This window comes from Globicephala melas, chromosome 8 (genome assembly GCF_963455315.2).
Source record: "Globicephala melas chromosome 8, mGloMel1.2, whole genome shotgun sequence".
Taxonomy (NCBI): domain Eukaryota; kingdom Metazoa; phylum Chordata; class Mammalia; order Artiodactyla; family Delphinidae; genus Globicephala; species Globicephala melas.
This window is the reverse complement of record NC_083321.1, coordinates 44,786,182-44,806,846: the sequence shown is the minus strand read 5'-3', so window position 1 is coordinate 44,806,846 and position 20,665 is coordinate 44,786,182. Positions and strand designations below refer to the sequence as shown.

The window sequence follows — 20,665 nt, the reverse complement described above, 5'->3', positions numbered from 1 at the left end:
TAGACACAAAAATCCTCAACAAAATACTAGCAATTCGAATACAACAATACATTAAAAGGATAATACACCATTATCAAGTGGGATTTATCCCAGGGATGCAAGGATTCTTCAATATCCACAAATCAGTCAGTGATACACCACACTAACAAACTGAAGAATAAAACCCGTATGATCGTCTCAATAGATGCAGAAAAAACTTTTGACAAAATTCAACACCCATTTATGATAAAAACTCTCCAGCAAGTGGGCATAGAGGGAACTTACCTCAACATAATAAAGGCCATATATGACAAACCCACAGCTAACATCTTTCTCAATGGTGAAAGGCCGAAAGCATTCCCTCTAAGATCAGGAACAAGACAGGGATGTCCACTTTCACCACTTTCATTCAACGTAGTTTTGGAAGTCCTAGCCATGGCAATCAGAGAAGAAAAAGAAATAAAAGGAATCCAAATTAGAAAAGAAGAAGTAAAACTGTCACTGTTTGAAGATGACAAGATACTATACATAGAAAAATCCTACAGATGCTACTAGAAAACTACTAGAGCTCATCAATGAATTTGGTAAAGTTTCAGGATACAAAATTAATACACAGAAATCTCTTGCATTCCTATACACTAACAACAAAAGATCAGAAAGAGAAACTAAGGGAACAATTCCATTTACCATTGCATCAAAAAGAATAAAATACGTAGGAGTAAACCTACCTAAGGAGGTAAAAGACCTGTACTCTGAAAACTATAAGATGCTCATGAAAGGAACCGAAGATGACACAGATGCAAAGATATACCATGTTCTTGGACTGGAAGAATCAATATTGTCAAAATGACTATACTACCAAAGGCAATCTATAGAGTCAATGCAATTCCTATCAAATTACCAATGGCATTTTTCACAAAACTAGAACAAAAAATTTTTTTAATTTGTATGGGAACACAAAGAAACCGAATAGTGAAAACAATCTTGAGAAAGAAAAACGGAGTTGGAGGAATCAGGCTCCCTGACTTCAGACTAAACTACAAAGCTACAGTAATCAACACAGTATGGTACTGGTGCAAAAACAGAAATATAGATCAATGGAACAGGATAGAAAACCCAGAGATAAACCCATGCACCTATGGTCAATTAATATACAACAAAGGAGGTAAGAATATACAATGGAGAAAAGACAGTCTCTTCAATAAATGGTGCTGGGAAAACTGGACAGCTACATGTAAAAGAATGAAATTAGAACATTCTCTAACACCATGCACAAAAATAAACTCAAAATGGATTAAAGACCTAAATGTAAGGCCAGACACTATAAAACTCGTAGAGGAAAACATAGGCAAAACATTCTTTGATGTAAATCGCAGCAAGATCTTTTTTGATCCACCTCCTAGAGTAATGAAAAGAAAAACAAAAATAAACAAACGGGACCTAATTAAACTTAAAAGGTTTTGCACAGCAAAGGAAACCATAAACGCGAAAAGACAACCCACAGAATGGGAGAAAATATTTGCAAAGGAAGCAACTGACAAGGGATTAATCTCCAAAATATACAAACAGTTCATGTAGCTCTATTTCAAAAAACAAACAACCCAATCAAAAAATGTGCAGACTTGGGCTCCCCTGGTGGCGCAGTGGTTGAGAGTCTGCCTGCTGATGCAGGGGACATGTGTTCGTGCCCTGGTCCGGGAAGATCCCACATGCTGCGGAGCGGCTAGGCCCATGAGCCATGGCCGCTGAGCCTGCGTGTCCAGAGCCTGTGCTCCGCAACGGGAGAGGCCACAACAGTGAGAGGCCCGCGTACCACAAAAAAAAAAAAAAAAAAATGTTTAGACCTAAACAGACATTTCTCCAAAGAAGACATACAGATGGCCAAACAAACACAAGAAAAGATGCTCAACATCACTAATTATTAGAAAAATGCAAATCAAACCGACACCTCACACCGGTCAGAATGGCCATCATCAAAAAATCTACAAACAATAAATGCAGGAGAAGGTGTGGAGAAAAGGAAACCCTCCTACACTCTTGGTGGGAATGTAAATTGGTACAGCCACTATGGAGAACAAAATAAAGGTTCCTTAAAAAACTGAAAATAGACCTACCATATGATCCAACAATTCCACTCCCGGGCATATATGCAGAGAAAACCATAATTTGAAAACATACATGCACCCCAATATCCATTGCAGTGCTATTTACAATAGCCAGGACATGGAAGCAACCTAAATCTCCATCAATGGATGAATGGATAAAGAAAATGTGGTACATATATACAATGGAATATTACTCAGCCATAAAAAGAACGAAATATAATGCCATTTGCTGCAACATGGATGGACGTAGATTTTGTCATACTGACTGAATTAAGTCAGACAGAGAAAGACAAATATCATATGATATCACTTATATGTGAAATCTAAAAAAATGGTACAAATGAACTTATTTACAAAATAGAAATAGAGTCACAGATGTAGGAAACAAACTTATGGTTACCAAGGGGGAAAGGGGGAGAGGGATAAATTGGGAGATTGGGATTGACATATACACACTACTATATATAAAATAGTTAATATTGGCCTACTGTATAGCACAGGGAACAATACTCAGTACACTGTAATGGCCTGTATGGGAAAAGAATCTAAGAAAGAGTGGATATATGTATATGTATAACTGATTCACTTTGCTGTACACCTGAAATTGAAGTAATGAAGTAAGTCAGACAGAGAAAAACAAACACCATATGCATCACTAATACATGGAATCTAAAAAAATAAACTAGTGAATATAACAAAAAAGAAATAGACTCAGATATAACAGAGAACAAATTGGTGGTTACCAGTGGGGAGGGGGAAAAGGGGAGGGGCAAGATAGGGATAGGGGATTAAGATATACAAACTATTGTGTATAAAATAGGTAAGCTATGAGGATATATTGTACAACAAAGGGAATATAGCCAATATTTTATAATAACTATAAATGGAGTACAACCTTTAAAAATTATAAATCATTATGTTGTACACCTGAAACATATAATATTGAACATCAATTATACCTCAATAAACAGTACCTCCCCCCCACAAAAAAAAGAAAATGATCCCTTTTGTTTCTGCATTGTTTTGAACTGGTGTCCTAACTTTGAATAAAATTTATAATTTGAGGCAGCATATTAACTTGTTATCTTATAATTCCACTTGGTATCAGGTATCTGGGAAACCTGATTATTAACTCCTCAGATTAAAAGGGAACACTATCTAGAGACTACTGAAAGGGCATGGAAAATTGGTTCTCGGGCTTCCCTGGTGGCGCAGTGGTTGAGAGTCTGCCTGCCAATGCAGGGGACATGAGTTCGTGCCCTGGTCCGGGAAGATCCCACATGCCGCGGAGTGGCTGGGCCCGTGAGCCATGGCCGCTTACCCTGCACGTCCGGAGCCCGTACTCCGCAATGGGAGAGGCCCCAACAGTGAGAGGCCCACATACCACAAAAAAAAAAGGAAAATTGGTTCTCAACCTGGTTCAGTGGAGAGGGCCCAGGATTTACAATTCATTTTGAATACCATAAAATGATAAATGTCAACGTCCATCATGGGCATAAAAATATGACTCTGTGATCTACATGCAATAAAACCACAATCAAGGGTGCATGCATGCATGTTCATGAAACAATCTGCTGAGGCCACCCTCTCATCACCCGCCACAGGTTTTTCAATGTTCCTCTTTGGTGACTAGGCACATTCTTCTATCACAGCACATATCATCAGTTAGGTCACTTGACCATCCCCCTCTATGAGCTTCTTGAGGGTAGTAGCTGTGTTCTCTCTTCTGGCATATACATAAGCACACAATAAATGTTTATGAATGGATACAGTAAATATTGTTGACAGTTTCTGGTTTTTTATTATTAACTTAGTATTCTTTTCAGTTTTGTTAACTTGTTCAGTCATCTACTAGTTGCAGAGAAGCTGAAGTTAAAAAAATACATGGAAGAAAAAATATAAAATTGTAAAAATGTATCATTAATGTTTATGTAAATTGAGAAACTTTCATTATTTGGTATAAGCAAAATACTTCCCTCTAGATCATGAAACAGTAGTATTGAACAGGAACTTAATTTGCCAACCACTGGCATAGAATTCAGCAAAAGATAAATCTCTGGTCAAGACTTCTCAAAGAACTGGCAGCTCTCATGCTATTGTGCCCCTATAATTTAGTCCTTTCAAGCAAGATAACAATGTGCTTTCAAAAAAACATTTGAAGGATTTTCTAAATAAAGAATAATTGTTATTTTGAAACTCATAAGAATATCAAGGATTCCAAAAATGCCACATTCCCTAGTGGGTGGTAACATAACACTTGATCACTGCTTTTTCTAACAAAATGAATTGCTGTAGTTCAAATATTCTTTGTAAAGCTATAAAAATCACATCATGGGTAACTGGAAAAAAAAAACCTTCATGAAAATTTAAACCATATCCATTCATAAAAGGATTAAAGCAAAGATGAAAAGCCTGGAAGTACAAGATGACTAGCTCACAAATACTGCAGTATTTAGAAAACCTCTCTGAGACCTCCATGAAATCTAGTATCAACTTCTTTAGTTACAGAAGAGATATTTATAGTTGAAATAATCATCAACTATTTTCACTATTAACTCCGTTTTAGCATCAGTGAAAAAAACTAAGTACTAAAAACTAGGTCCCTATTTTATTACTCATTGTTTACTCAAACTCTAGATCTGTAAACAGATTATCAGCTGTCCTGCAAGACAAGAAAGTAACAGCGGTTATTACAGACCATAGTGAAACTATCAGACTAGTCAGAGCCACTGTAGAGTCTAGAATGTCTGTTCTGGGGTCAAAGACCTTAATCAGACAAAAATTTTATGCAAAGAAAAACTACAAAAGGATAGTACTTGGAGGCTGAAAACATGGGTTTCTGATATCACCAGGGTGTTTACTAAATACATTTCATATGTGGAAAATGCACTAACTAGACTTGTAAGCATTTTCTCTGGACATTCTCTGCCTTTGGGGAAGAGAAAGGGAAAGGAAGTGTGTCAAGTGCTTAAATGTGAACTTAGAAGGATCAGACAACACACATCAAATATAAAACTCACTTCTATCAAATGACAAAGAACACATTTTGGAAACACACAAGCATATCCTGGAGGGAAATATTTAGAAACTGCAGCCAGGCAGCATCAGAGGAAAGGAGAAATAGTCATACTATTTTTGAGTTCTTAATTCAGAAAGCATCACTTCTTAGAGGGCTTTCCAATATAGAGGCGACTAATTTAGGATCGTTGGTCCGGGGCACCTCATGTGCCAGATGAAATTCAGAACGGATGGAGCTCATTTTATAGCAGGAAGAATGGGCGCGCGGGGAGGGGGGGAGGTGGAAAAGAATCACTTCATGCATAAGATCTAAGAGTTATAAGCCATAGGAAGTGTCACGGCCGCTTTAGAAATACGCCAGAGATGAGAACTGCATCACCTGGCACGGTGAAATAGGACAGGGTCAGAACACGGACGTACACTGCAATTTTCAAGGGGCTGGGGATAAATTTGAACAATAATAGTAAACTCACATTCTGTAACACGATAAAAATAACAAAGGAATCATTTCAAAAGCGACACAGAAAGTTTCCTTTCCAAGAATGAATATTACAATTAGTAGCCAGAAAACTTCTGGTCTCTGCCGGGTCTCACGGTGGCTGGTTCGACAAGGCCAGGCCTTTGGCAAGGGGAGCTGCCTAAGCTAATTTAGAACGGGAGGACGGGTTAAGTAGACGGGCTTGGCCATTTCTGAGCCATCACCCAGGCAAGGGTTTCTAACTGGGGTGTCCAGGGTGGGGCGCGCGCACAGGTTTCTAGCCTCACTCGCGCGTTAACTCAACACACCCACCACCCTTCCGCCACCACCCCGCCTCAAGCGCACCTGCACTCGGAACCAACAGCTACGTCTGCTGGCCGACTGACTGCGCCGGCGGCAACATTCAAAAGCGGATCCGCGCTCAAGGAGGAAAAGCTGTCTCCTGATCCCCCTGAACCACTTCCCCCGCCCGCCCAAAACGGAACAAGCCACTTCCACGCTCTGTCACTGGAAACCACTGGCTTAGAGACAGTACGACCACGGAAGGGCCTCCCAAGCCAGCTCCACACCCTAAGCCGAGGCCTAGAGACGGCGGCGGCGGGTCGGGGCTTGTCTCCCCACGGAAGCCCGGCGCGGCAGTCGAGGCCTGGCCCGCGTCTCTCCTCCCTGTCCGAGGGCTGTGGGGCAGCGCAGGGGAAGCGGCGACAGACCAGCGCTACGGAGCTCACCCCAGGTTCAAGGCATCGCGCTTCCGGCAGCAGCGGCGAACCCTCAGCCAGCCTCTCAGACCCGCAGGCGGCGGTGGCGGCGGCGGCGGCGGCTCCGGCCGTTACCCGGTCGCACCTCAGTGACGTACAAGGCGTGCACCACCACCCCCGCCCCAGCGCGTTGCTTAGAAACGGTGCTCAACCTTCTTCCCCAGAACTTCCGCTAGCTAGCTCAGCTTCTCCTGAGGACCTGCGAGGTCCCGGACCCGGAGGCCGTCCGATAGGGAAGTGTGGCGGCGGAGGCCTAGGAGGAGGCCGTGCCCTAGGGGCGGCGGAACAGGCCTCGCCTGGCAGGCTCCTCGAGGCTAAGGCTCCGTGGGGCCTCAGTGGGTGCGGCCTGGCGGGTGCTGGCTCTCCTGGCCCCATTTCCTGAGCGAGAGCCCGGCGGGTGGCAAAGGCACTGCGAGCCCCGGTTTGGTCAAGGGTTGGATTCCAAGCCACTACTTATTAGGCCTCCAACCTCCCACTGGTTATAGCTACACGAAGAGCATCACGTTTCTTTATCATGAAAGGGGCCCATTATGCTCACCTAGCTAGATTAAGAAGCATAAAAGAGAATATATAGGAAGTAACCAGCACAGAGTCCAAAATGATAAGCCCTAGTAAATGGCAACTATTATTATTATGAACACATGTTGGCGAGATCATGGCTTTTCAGAACGTCCGTAGTGGATAATTGCTGTATATTAAGCATCTGTTGTGTGCCAAATACTATACTAGGCACTTTATAGGCATTGCTCTTGTTTAAATAGTTCGCTTGAAGTTGCACAGCCAATAAACAGCAGAGCAAGGGTTTAGACCCAGGTATGCCTCTCACTATCGCCTTTATGCTTAGCAGCTAAATTAAACTACTTCTTATGCTTGTACATGTTGCCACACTCATCCTTCCCCAGTCACTTGTAGATTTACCTTGCAAGACCTAATCTTGCCCTCTAATAACAGATAATACTTGTTGACAATTTACTATGTGCCAAGGCCTGTTCTGAGTACTTTAAAGGTATTAATTCATTTAATCCGCACAGCAGTCCTATGAGGAAGGTATTATTCATACTCTCATTTTACAGTTGAAGAAACAAGCTTAAGAAAGTTTTCCAAGGTCAACCAATCAGTAAGGAGCAGAGGCAGATTCAAACCCAAGCTGACTGAACCCTGAGCCTGTGCTTTTTAAAAAATACAGATTTTAAATTTATTTATTTTTGGCTGCATTGGGTCTTCGTTGCTGCGCATGGGCTTTCTCTATTTGCAGTCAGCGGGGGCTACTCTTCGTTGCGGTCTGTGGGCTTCTCACTGCCGTGGTTTCTCTTGTTGTGGCTTGCGGGCTCTAGAGCGCAGGCTCAGTAGTTGTGGCACACAGGTTTAGTTGCTGCGCGTCATGTGGGATCTTCCCAGACCAGGGCTCAAACCCGTGTCCACTGAATTGGCAGGGGGATTCTTAACCACTGTGCCACCAGGGAAACCCTGAGCCTGTGTTTTTTAACTCTTGTTCTAAACTGCCTCAGTGAGGTGGTGAGACTTCATTAGGGCCAGATCCATGTGTCTGTGTATCCCTTTAAAATTTTTTTTTATTGAAGTATAGTTGATTTACAGTGTTGTGTTATGTATACTCCTTTTATATACCTTATGGAGAGTGTACTGAGGATTGTCTCCCTGACAACCAGCACAAAGCCTGGCATGCAGTAATTGTTCAACATTTGAACATTTGATGAATATTTGAATGTGGTAAAAACTAACAGCCTAATGATGAACCATACATAATGATTTTTAAAAATCTAATTAAATTCAAAAAGGTCCTATAGTTGAAACTAATCTGCGCCAGGAGTCAGGACTATTTCTCTGAAAAAAATTGCTTTCAGTTAAATGTAGTGTTGGAGGTTCTAGTCAGTGTGATAAAACCAGACAAAGAAAATTTTTAAAAGGCATTACATTGGAAAGAACACTGTATTTGCAGACAAAAATACTTTAGAATACTACAAAAAAAAATCTACTAGAACTAGAAGTGAGTTTTGAAGGATACCAAGTCAGTATATAAAAATCAGTTTAGGGGCTTCCCTGGTGGCGCAGTGGTTGAGAGTCCGCCTGCCGATGCAGGGGACACGGGTTCATGTCCTGGTCCGGGAAGATCCCACATGCCGCGGAGCAGCTGGGCCCGTGAGCCATGGCCGCTGAGCCTGTGCTCCACAACGGGAGAGGCCACAACAGTGAGAGGCCCGCGTATCGCAAAAAAAAAAAAAAATCAGTTTATTTCTCTATAGTAACAATGAAAAATTAGACTTTGAAATGTTTTAAATACCATTTAGCAGCAAAAAAAACTCAAAACAAACACACACATACACAAACTTAGGGATACATTTGACCAAAATGTGAAAGACATATAAATTGAAAACTCTGAAATATTGTGAGAGAAATTAATGATCTAAATACAGAGATATATCATGTTCATGGATCAAAAGATTCAGTCGTTTTAAAATGTCATTTTTCTCTGAATTGATCTATAGACTTAGGGCAAGTCCAATAAAAATCATAGCAGGTTCATTTTGTGGGAATTACCAAGCTGATTCTAAAATTTCTATGAAAATGCTACCTAGAGTAGCCCAAACTTTGATCAAGAAAAACAAAGTTGAGGGACTTAGACTACCGGACTTCAAGATTTATAAGAGACACAGTAATCAACACAGTGTGGTACTGGTGTAAAGACAGGCAAATAGAGCAATGTAACAGAATAGAGTGCAGAGACAGACCTACACAAATATGGTCAATTGATTTTCAAGAAATATGCCAAAGCATGTCAATGGGGGAAGGATAATCTTTTCAGCAAATGATGCTGGAATAACTGGATAGCATATGCTAAAAATAAAAATAAAGAAAAGAATCTTGATCCTGTCCTCATATCATATGCAAAAATTAACTAAAAATGGATCATAAATCTAAATTTAAGTGCTAAAATTATAAACCTTATAGAAGAGAACATAGGAGAAAAATCTTAGTGACCTTGGATTTGGCAAAGATTAAGAAAAGGCACAAAAAGCACAATCCATTAAAGGAAAAAAATTACATGTAGTAAGTTTCACTTCCTCAAAATTAAAACTTCTGCTTTTCAAAACACACTTAAGAAAACGAAAAGGTGAGCCCCAGACTGGGAGAAAGTATTTGCAAAACATATATTTGACAAAGGACTTCTAACTAGAATATATAAAGAAATGTTACAATTCAATAAGAAGACAACCAATTTTTTTAAGTGGACAAAAAATTTAAATAGGCACTTCACCAAAGAAAATATATGGATGACAAAATAAGCACACAAAAAGATGCTCAACATCATTATCATTAGAGAAATGCAAATTAGAAGTACAATGAGATATCACTGCACACCCTAGTTATTAGAATGGCTAAAATTAAAAAGACTGATCATATAAAGTGTTGGCAAGGATGTGGAACAACTGGAATTCTCATATACTGCTTGTTGGGAATGTAAAATAATACAACTTTTTTGGGAAAAAGTTTGGCCATTTTTAAAAGAGCTACACCTACCATATGATCCAGCCATTCCACTCCTAGGTGTTTACCCACAAAGACTTATACATGAATTCATAGCAGCATTATTTGTAATAGGCCCAAACTGGAAACAACCCAAATGTCCTTCAACAGGTGAATGGAAAACAAACTATGGTTTATCCACATAATGGCATACTCCTCAGGAATAACAAGCAATGAGCAACTGATATACTCAACAACATGGATGAATCTCAAAGTAATTATTCTGAGTGAAAGAAACCAGACTAAAAAACAATTCATGCTATGTGATTCCATTGATATAAAATTCTAGAGAATCCAAACTATAGTGACACAAAGGTCAGTGGTTTCTTGGGCTGGGGATGAAAAGTTGCCAGGGTAGAGATGAGCAGGAGGGTGGTATTACTCAGGAGCAGGAGGAAACTTTTTGGGGTGATAGATATGTTCATTTTCTTAATTATAGTGATGGTTTCATAGGTGTATACATGTGTCAAAACTTCTCAAATTGTACTCTTCTATCATGTGCAGTTTATTATATGCCAATTATACCTTAATGATATTGGGGAAAAAAGACATATCTATTTTTTTTTTTTTTTTTTTTGGTATGCGGGCCTCTCACTGTTGTGGCCTCTCCCATTGCGGAGCACAGGCTCTGCACACGCAGGCTCTGGACGCGCAGGCTCAGCGGCCATGGCCCACGGGCCCAGCCGCTCCGCGGCACGTGGGATCTTCCCGGACCGGGGCACGAACCCGCGTCCCCTGCATCGGCAGGCAGACTCTCAACCACTGCACCACCAGGGACGCCCTGACATATCTATTAAAATTTTAAGAGGCTTTATATTTCAGACTGATCTGAGCCTGGGAAATCAGGAAAATCACTCTGCAAATTGCCTTCAATTTTATAAACTGGAGGGACTTCCCTTGGTGGTGCAGTGGTTAAGAATCCACCTCCCGAAGCAGGGGACATGGGTTTGATCCCTGGTCAGGGAACTAGATCCCACACTCATGCCACAACTAAGTAGCCCCCAAGCTGCAACTAAGGAGCCCATCAGCCTCAACTAAGGAGCACATGTGCCACAACGAAGGAGCCCACAAGCCACAACAAAGGAGCCCGTGAGCCGCAACTAAGGAGCCTGCCTGCTGCAACTAAGACCTGGTGCAACTGAAAAGAAAAAAGGTTTTTAATTTAATTTTATTAAAAAAATTTTTTGTTTCTTTTTGGCTGCGTTGGGTCTTCATTGCTGTGCGTGGGCTTTCTCTAGTTGCGGCAAGTGGGGGCTACTCTTCATTGTGGTGCACAGGCTTCTCATTGCAGTGGCTTTTCTTGTTGTGGAGCACGGGCTCTAGGAGCATGGGCTTCAGTAGTTGCAGCACATGGGCTCAGTAGTTGCGGCACGTGGACCCTAGAGTGCATGGGCTTCAGTAGTTGTGGTGCGTGGGCTCAGTAGTGGAGGCACATGGGCTCTAGGACGCACGGGCTTCAGTAGTTGTGGTGCATGGGCTCAGTAGTTGGGCGCAAGGGGTTAGTTGCTCTGCAGCATGTGGGATCTTCCCAGACCAGGGATCAAACCCGGATCAGGGATCATCCCTGCACTGACAGGTGGATTCTTAACCATTGCGCCACCAGGGAAGTCCAAAAAAAAATTTTTTTTTTGTAAAACAGTGCCAGTACTCCTCTATACTTCATGGAGAGTATAGTGAGGATTAGACTATAGGCAAGACTACAAGACTGAAATATTTAAAAATTAGTATTAAATTAGTGTTATTATTGACATCTCTAGATAGTTCTTTCTCATCACTACAGTTTTTTCTTAACTTTGCACAAGCATAATGAATTAGCTAGAATGTAAAACAATAGGACAGTAATAAGGATTATCTTAAAAACCATAATAGAAGAGGTTAGGATTCTCTCTGGAATAGGACTTAATGAAGTTGTTTTGTAGCAAGATAAGGAAGCCTTTATTTTTTTTCATATATAGAAAAAATGTAGGAAAAATGTTTGTAGGAAACCATAAATATTAACAGTTATGGGGGGAGGGAGAAATTAGGAGTTTGGGATTAACAGATACACACTACTAAATATAAAATAGATAAACAACAAGGTCCAACTGTATTCAATATCTTGTAATAACCTATAGTGGAAAAGAATCTGAATATATATATCACTGAATCACTATGCTGTACACCTGAAACTAACACAACCTTGTAAATCAACTATAATTTTTTTTTTTTTTTTTTTGCGGTACGCGGGCCTCTCACTGTGGTGGCCTCTCCCGTTGCGGAGCACAGGCTCTGGACGCACACGCTCAGCGGCCATGGCTCACGGGCCTAGCTGCTCCGCGGCATGTGGGATCTTCCTGGACCAGTGCACGATCCCGTGTCCCCTGCATCGGCAGGCGGACTCTCAACCCAGCGCCACCAGGGAAGCCCCAACTATAATTTTAAGAAAAACTTTAAAGAAGAGTTATGGGAGAAGAAACCTCTAGGGTAATCCTTTTATAAGAAGGATCCTTTTATAATGAATCTTGCAATTTGTAATGTGTATTCAGATTGTCATAGTTTATATAGGTATTTTCCAGTTAAAGCACAGAGGCTTCAATAAAATTGTAGTAAACACAGTCTTGTAGTGAAGAGCAGGAAAATTTGAGAGACTTTTGAAATACTTTTCTAGGAAAGTATGTCCAATGTCTCCTGCTTTTTGTAAGGTCACTAAACATCTGTGACAGGACTGTGGGAATATATGAGGAAGGCTTTCAGTGGCTATGGATTGTAAACATTTTTAACTTCCTGTATGTAATTCATAAAATCATAAAGTCAAAAGAACTGTCTAATAAATCATCTGGACTAACATTTTTTTTTATAGATGAGGAAACTGAGATCCAAAGGTGGGAAATGATTCAACAAAGGACTACAGAGCAAGTTAACTAAGCTGGGTTAGAATCCAGATTTTCTGGCCACTAGTCTAGTGCTTTTCCCTCACAATGTACTGCTTTCACTCTAATTACTGCTTTTAATTAGATCAGTGTAGAATACGGAGGAAACGAGTCACCTACAGTTGAGATGAAAGCATCATCTTCCAGGATGCTGCACTTTGAGGTTTTTACATCTGATTTATCCCTCCTCTCAGGCTGCTGCTTCTCAAGTTCTGGCCTCAGCCCTCTGCTTTTATGTGTTAAACATTTGGAGAGCTCATGCCCTCCTAGCTTCAATTATCACCTGTATACAGATGATTCTCAAGTCAACATTGCCAATTGTTAACTTTCATTGGTGTACCAATCCTGTACTTCCCTAATTACGTAGGGTATCTCCCATAGGAATGAATACCACAGTAATGGCACCTGAACTCAACAATTTCTATATCAAAGTGGCCTCAATATTCCTTCTGGTCTCCCAGGCTCAATCATATGAAGAGATTTTTTTCTGTCTCCTAAAGCATTCTGTCATGGTATCCTGTACATTCTTTAAAATTTCTTCTCATTTTTTTAATCCTTTTTTTTCGAGTTCTTAGTGTTCTCTATATATTATCTCCTGTAAGCCTCACAATGGTCCTAAAAGACAGATTTTAAAGCTACTAAGATCATCTCAATTTTACAGAAGAGAAGAGTCCTAGAGAGGTGAAATAACTTGCCTAAGTTCATATAGTGCATACATGGCAGAGCAGGGATTCAAACCCACTGTCTGATTTCAGAACCTCCTGTTTTAGCTACTGTATTTTACTATTGGTTTTAACCCATTCTTGTTTATTCCTATCATCTCAGTCTAAGTTCCATGTTAGATCCACATCCACAGATAGATTAGTATACCTTAGCTGATCAACCTATCCTGAAACATATTTATTCAGTCTATCTTGTATCTTGCTGCCAGACCAAGCAACTTAAAATATTATCTTCTAAGTCTACACCATTAAGGTGTTGGTACTCAATATTAAGCCAGAGCTGGTCAACAAAATGGGCCTTAGTGTTTGGGAACTGTTTTAAATGGATGAATTTACCACCCCATTGCCCCAAAGATCTATCTGGACCTTGGGGAGAGTCAGCTCTGTATACTATCTACCCCCAGCATTATCCGGTCGATCCAAGCCACCTCCGAGCACCCTCCCCAACAATCCTTCATCACGATGTTCTGTGATCACTGATCTTAACACAACTCTTCATGGCCCACCTACCTTTGTCATAACTCATCCCTCACCTTAAGCGAGCTTCTTCTCTGCCTCAGCCATCTCAGTTTGACCCTAGGAATTCCCATTTTCCTGCCAACAACTCCTCTGCCATTTTCTGCTTTTTCTTTGAACACTTTCTAACGTACTGAAACCAGAGGAATCCACTTCCCTGACAACCTTTTTTGGCTAAGAGACAAGTTAACATTCTCTTCCCTAGCTGTCAGATCCTTTCACAACAATGTTTTACTTCCAGCAATTAGTCGTCTCTGTTCCTTTAAGCTCTTCCCTCTGGAAGTCTGTTTTTTCCTAAACCAGCTGGGCCTAATAATACTACAGATGAAAGAAGTCATGTTTCTCCTTGTGCAAATGTGAGCCTCAAACCTTACCATTAACACGTATAGTCGAAGGAAGGATCAATCCAATGCATACAGACCGGGCTGGGGGAAATGAAGGGAGAAAGTTCAAGAACAACATAGAAATTACTTGCTCCAATCCTGGAAGCTTTTCACCTTGGTTTTTTTGGGTCCTTGTTGTCAGAGAGACAGACTAACGGGAAATGACAAAGTCTATCCCAGGAGAGTAAAACCCAGGTCAGTTTATCACTCTGCTACATGGAAAACAAGGATTAGAAGCAGCTGGTCCATAATTACATTTCCCAGATTATGTAGAAAAAGTCTTTTTACAGATAGTAAACTTGTACTAATTTGTTTTGGATTAGGATCCAAACAATCCTTCCTCACTATGTCCTGTGATCACTGATCTCACCGTAGCCCTTTATGGCCTCTCATTGCATTTGATCATTAAATTTTAAGGTTTTTAAAATTTAGAACAGTCTGTCTCTCCCGCTTTTTTCATACTATCAACTTGTTACAAAAACTGGGTGTGTTAGGGTTCAACCGGAGAAACAGAGCAAGTAGGAAGTATAAACTAAGAAGTTTATTGCAAGGAATTGATTTAGTGGTCGGGGCTCTTGGGCTTAGCTGGAAATCCATAGAGCAAGCTGTCAGGAAGGGCAGGCTGGAGCTCTTGGGCGTGAGTGGAAACCACCACACTCAAAATTTCTTCTGGGAAGCCTCAGTTTTGCTCTTAAATTCTTTCAGCTGATTGAATCAGACCTACCCAGATTATCTAGGATAATCTCCCTTACCTGAAGTCAACCGATTACAGACTTGAATTACATTTACAAAATACCTTCGCAGCAACACTTAGGTGAGTGTTTGATTGAATAACAAGGGACCAAGGTTTAGCTACCTAAACGCATAAGGACTATCACTCTGGGTCAGTGGTTGTATAGACTCTCCCTACATTCTGGATTTATCTGCTTTCTTCCATTTACCTTGTTCCCTTTTCTTGCCATATTTCCCATATAGGCAGTTTGGCTTTAGAGGCTTGCTTTGTTTCATGTTCAACTGTTTTGGCAGGAATACTTCATCGCTTGTGCTGCATCACATCAGGAGGCCCCTGATATCTCCTTTATTAAGACTGATCACTGGGGTTCCCATCAATATTTCACCTAATGCCTTTATCCATTATGGTGGTAGTCTGAATCCATTTTATTAGGGATTACAAAACGAGGGTGATTTTCTAATTATCAGAACTTAGTAACATCACTTCTGTAAAAAACTTTTCCTTATGAACCAAGGTTATTTGGTTACACTGAAATATTTCCATACGGGAAAGACAGGAGAAATACCAAATTCTTTCCTCTTAAGGAGTTGGTACCTAGTTACTTGCAATTGTGTCCAATGTGTGGAATTTTAACGTTTTTAGTATAATTATGAATGCATGGGTTTTATATATTTGATCAATTGCATTTATTATTACTTTTGATATTTATATGGTCCCATATTTAGCCAATGGTAGTCACAGTATATGGTCTTTTTGACAAGACTTTTATAGCTTGCTTACATTCTGGTCCCTGGCTTATCTTCTATATTTTATATATTTCCTGCTCCAGATCTGGAACTACCATTCCTCCAAGGAATTCTGGATCCTTTTACTGGGGAATGGTATGTAGAGGTCCAATCTGGTTGCTAGATAGATCCATAGCTATTGGATTGTCATTACTTCTAGTCCTTTTCAGTAGACAGAACTAGGGAAATTGAAAAGAAAATAACAATCTAGAGTTCATACTGATATTCCTAATTTAAATTTGATATTACAAGATTTTAAATCTTGATCAAGAAAATAACAATCTAGAGTTCATACTGATATTCCTAATTTAAATTTGATATTACAAGATTTTAAATCTCGATCAGTCTCTTCATGTACTAGTACTGCATTGTTTTAATTATAGGGGCTTTATAATATGTTTTAATATCTGGTTGGGATAACCTCCTCCTCTGTTGCTCTTATTTTCCTCTATGGAGAGAACTCATCTGAAGGCAAAAGGAAGCCAGGCCATTATGAATGATTGCCTAATAAAGCCTTTGTCATGGGATGGAGAGTAGGCTGGAATGAGGTGATTTTAAGTAGATTTTATCCATGAACCAATTCCCATGGAATCAAGTCCATGTCATAGATTTATAGAGGGATGTTCATAAAAGCTGCAACAGCTGTCTGCACTAAAAAGTCAATATATTAGGTTATGGTAAGTACTGGTTTGGTCCATTTCAAATGGATTTAATCACAAATGGAGAGAGAAGCACTAATCATCCACTTGTTTCACACTAGGGTGACTAGATAAAATACAGGATGCCCAGTTAAATTTGCATTTCAGGTATACAACGGATCTTTTTGTGTGTGTAACTATGTCCCAAATGTTACTTCACACAGATAACTGGGACTAAAATATTATTTATTGTTTACCAGAAATTCAAATTTAACTGGGCATCCTAGTGTTTGCTTTGCTAAATCCAGCAAGCCTACCCAGCACATTCCTTAGCTTTGGTACATCAGGGATTCCAGTGCATCAGCACTGGTGTCAGGCAACTGCAATAATAGCTGGTAGAGATGGCAGTGCCTGCAGAATTTTGTGGTGACTAGAGGAAAAAGCAGCAGTCTCTAGTAGACAAGGTGTCATCAAGAGAAGTAGCATTGCTGGTAGATGCCACGGAGGATATTACCAGGGAAGCAGCAGCAGAGTCAGGCAAAGTCAGAGATGTCTTGTTGGTGTGGCAGTTCCCCGAGGAAATAGAAGCAGTACTCAATAGAGACTGTGGTGCCTGGTAGATTTATTGATAACTAGAGGAAACAGTCATGGTGCTTGGTGGGAAAAGGAAGAAACAAGCAGAAGTGGCCAGAGTGCCTAATGGAAGATATGATAGCACTTACTGGAGTGGAATTAGACCAAGAGCAGTGGGAAAAGACTTAGTGCCAGGTGGAAGGTGACCATACTTGCTTGTGAACACATCTGAGTTGCCTGCTTCTGGATAAACATGGAGGGTTACTTTTTTTTTTTTCCAAGGAGTAGGATTCTGCTTCAACAGAGCCAGATAAAGGCAGATTGCATTGGTGCTTCCCAAGCCCTCACTCTAGAAAAGGAGAATAAAGGAAGTATAGATAGTGTAACAAGGATAATGATCTCTGCCTCTACCCACACTTTATTTATATCAGCCAATAAACCCCAATGCAGGGCTCTCTGTGGAAGGGCATAGAGCTTAAGGCTGGAGGCCTAAATACTATCCAAAAAAGGATGCAACAGGAGCCACAAGTCCACTTATCTAACCACATATATAGTGTGGAAGTGATGGATGAGGATGGCTACAGTGCCTTTAGGGACCAGGCCATGCCAGGGTCTGAGGCAGAAAGCTGACAGTTGAGTGTCATGAATAAGTCCTGAGCTTACATGCAGAATAACTCCACGCACCAGTAAAATAAGGCCTACTAGAGGTCCTGGCCTTTATCAATCAGGTTAGCAATGACTCTTCCCATGAGGGGGTATTAAAAAGGGGACATACAGAGGTGGGAGCAAGGATGGGAATATTCTCTTGCTTCCGGTAAAGTTTGAAGTGTTCCCCAGCTCTGGCTGGCACCACATGACATTTCTCCCCATGCAGATGCAGGCTACCCAGCTTACTCACTGAAGTATCATGGTGTCACTTTCACTGAGCATCTTAGTGCTTTGATCTACCTGCACTTGCATTTCAGACATAGGTCAAGATCTCCCACAGACAAAGCCATATTTCTGTCCACACTGGCATCAGGTTTGCCTCTTGCCTCTGCCTAGACACTAGTCAATACCCATGGTGAGTTCGCATCATCTCTGATGTCTAACAGTAGCACATGCCTCATCCCACCCCCCTTTCCAGATTTATAACCCAAGCAGAGTTTCCGTGCTGGGTCTTCAGATTTAGACATCTCCTCCCCATACCTCTACTACATAGAAGTTCCACTTGATAGTACATCTTTAATAGAATCTTCTAATAAATCTACTAGTGGAGAAAACATGATGTGATTTTAAGATATTTTGCTATGATACTATAGCTTTATGCAGTTTTGTAACATCCAAGTCTTTGTTATTACTATTATTTACAATTTTAGCTTTTGATGAAATGATAATCTTCATAGGTAAAAGCATATGCACAACATAGTATTCTATTAGGTCTTTTGATGTAGAGATTTTACTTTTAACTGATTTTGTCTTTTTTTTTTTGATCACAGAAGAATGTCTTCAACTTACCTGGAGACAAAAACCCAAACAAAATAACAACAATGATTGGAGTAGTTAAAAAAAAAGTCTGGAAATGGCCCCAAATGGTCCTCATTTCTAGAAAATCTTAGAATTTAGTATGCAGAATTTCAGGATGCCAAGAAAGCACCCTAGACTTCAAAGACTAAAGTAAAAGTCTAGAGACCGAGGAGCCAAATTTTGCCTATATTTATTGGTTTTGTGGTTGCTGAGGGAGCTCAGCTTTCTTTAACTTGACCACAGTCCAAAACACTGCAGTTTCCTTGTTACAATAAATATTAATATGAGATTACACATAGAGGTGAGTCAATGGCCAACTCATAGAGTAAAGTTCAAGTACAATAGCCTTTATGTATTCTTCTGGCTTGTTCACAAATGCATTCTAAACCAAGAAAAAAGTCATGAGGAAGAACAATATTTGGGTGGTCAGGAACCATTGGCCCTGTATTGAATGATCTTAACACTCAATACAGAGAGCTGGATAAAGGTATTGACTTGGAGCTCATGAAATCCGAAAAAGTGTATGCATTCATTCATTCAGCATTTACTGAGAGCCAGCTATGTGTGTGCTAATACATACATATAGTACCCTCAGGTCCAGGCACAGAATGCCTAAAACCCTTGTAATTTCCTAAGTGACAAAAGCACTAGGAACATCTTTTGTTCTAATATTTTGTTTTTGACCGTGGTTCCTGACACAGAGTTCCTAAATCCCTTGGAATTTTCTCTTAGGTGATAGCCGTGCCTTTTGTTCTAATGAGGTGACTCTTGGTAGGCTTCTAGATGGTGGCTGGTCATCGGAAAGACTAAGTCACGATCAGAAGCTTGGAACTTTCAGCCACACCCCCATTCTCCAGAGAGGGACTGGAAATGGACTTAATGAGTGATCATGCCTATGTGATGAAGCCTCTATAAAAATCCCCAAAAGGGCTTCCCTGGTGGCGCAGTGGTTGAGAGTCCGCCTGCCGATGCAGGGGACATGGGTTCGTGCCCCGGTCCGGGAGGATCCTGCATACCGCGGAGCGGCTGGGCCCGTGGGCCATGGCCGCTGAGCCTGCGCGTCTGGAGCCTGTGCTCCGCAACGGGAGAGGCCACAGCAGTGAGAGGCCCGCGTACCGCAAAAAAAAAAAAAAAAAAAAAAAAAAAAAAAAATCCCCAAAGTGCAGAGTTCAGAGAACTTCTAGGTTGGTGACACCTGTAGGTGCTGGTAGCATGGTGCACCTGGGGATGGCATAGAAGCTGTGTGCCCCTTCCCACATACCTTGTCCTGTGCATCCCTTCCATCTGGATGTGCATCTGTGTCCTTTATCACATCCCGTTAGATAAACTGGTAAACAGCAAACTGTTTTCCTGAGTTCCGTGAGCCATCCTAGTAAATTGATCACCTGAGCAAGGGGTCATGGGAACCTCTGCTTTATAGCCAGTGGTTTAGAAGCATGGGTAACAACCTGGAATTTGATTGGTGTCTGAAGTAGGAGGGAGGGGCAGGCTCATAGAACTGAACCCTTAACCTGTGGCCTCTGACACTATCTCCAGGTGGACTGCATCAGAATTGTGTTAACTTGTAGGATACCCAGCTGGTGTCCCAGAGAAATGCTTGTTGTGGAGAGAACCCCACACATATCTGATGTCAGAAGTGCTGTGAGTGTGGCAATAGTGTGAGAGTAAAGGAAAGACACACAGGAAGAAGACTGAGTTTTTCTAACATAAGTAACAATAGTACCGCGTGGCATATGCTAACATAGATATACAAGTTGCAAAGAGAAGGAATGAGAAGAATCATTAACGTCGTGGGGGGCAGCCTTCTAAAATGACTCCCAGTGATCCCCCACCTCCTGGTATTTATTCATGCCCTCGTATAATCCCCTCCTCTTAAGTGTGAGGTGGGCATAGTAGTTTGTTTATATTGAATAGAATATGGCAAAAGTAATAGGATATCACTTCCAAGATTAGGTGTAAAAGATGATTTCCACCTTACTAGCACACTCTCTGACTCTTCAGCCTTGCTGGCTCTGACGA

At 41.0% G+C, this 20,665-nt stretch overlaps 1 protein-coding gene across 3 annotated transcripts in view; it reads right to left on the bottom strand.

Moving 5' to 3' along the window:
• The window catches only part of RNF141 (ring finger protein 141), a 48,463-nt gene extending 42,030 nt beyond the window's left edge, over positions 1-6,433 (bottom strand). Inside the window, exons 1-2 of one of the 3 annotated variants that reach the window (XM_060303509.1) lie at positions 6,309-6,423; positions 265-408 (exon numbers count right to left, since the gene is read on the bottom strand). The gene's annotated coding sequence lies outside the window, so the exon portion shown is untranslated. Of the gene's footprint in view, positions 1-264; positions 409-5,925; positions 5,947-6,308 lie in introns of those variants that run through there. The other 2 variants (XM_030831371.2, XM_070046145.1) reach the window with 2 other exon arrangements.
• Between the last annotated feature and the right edge of the window lie 14,232 nt (positions 6,434-20,665).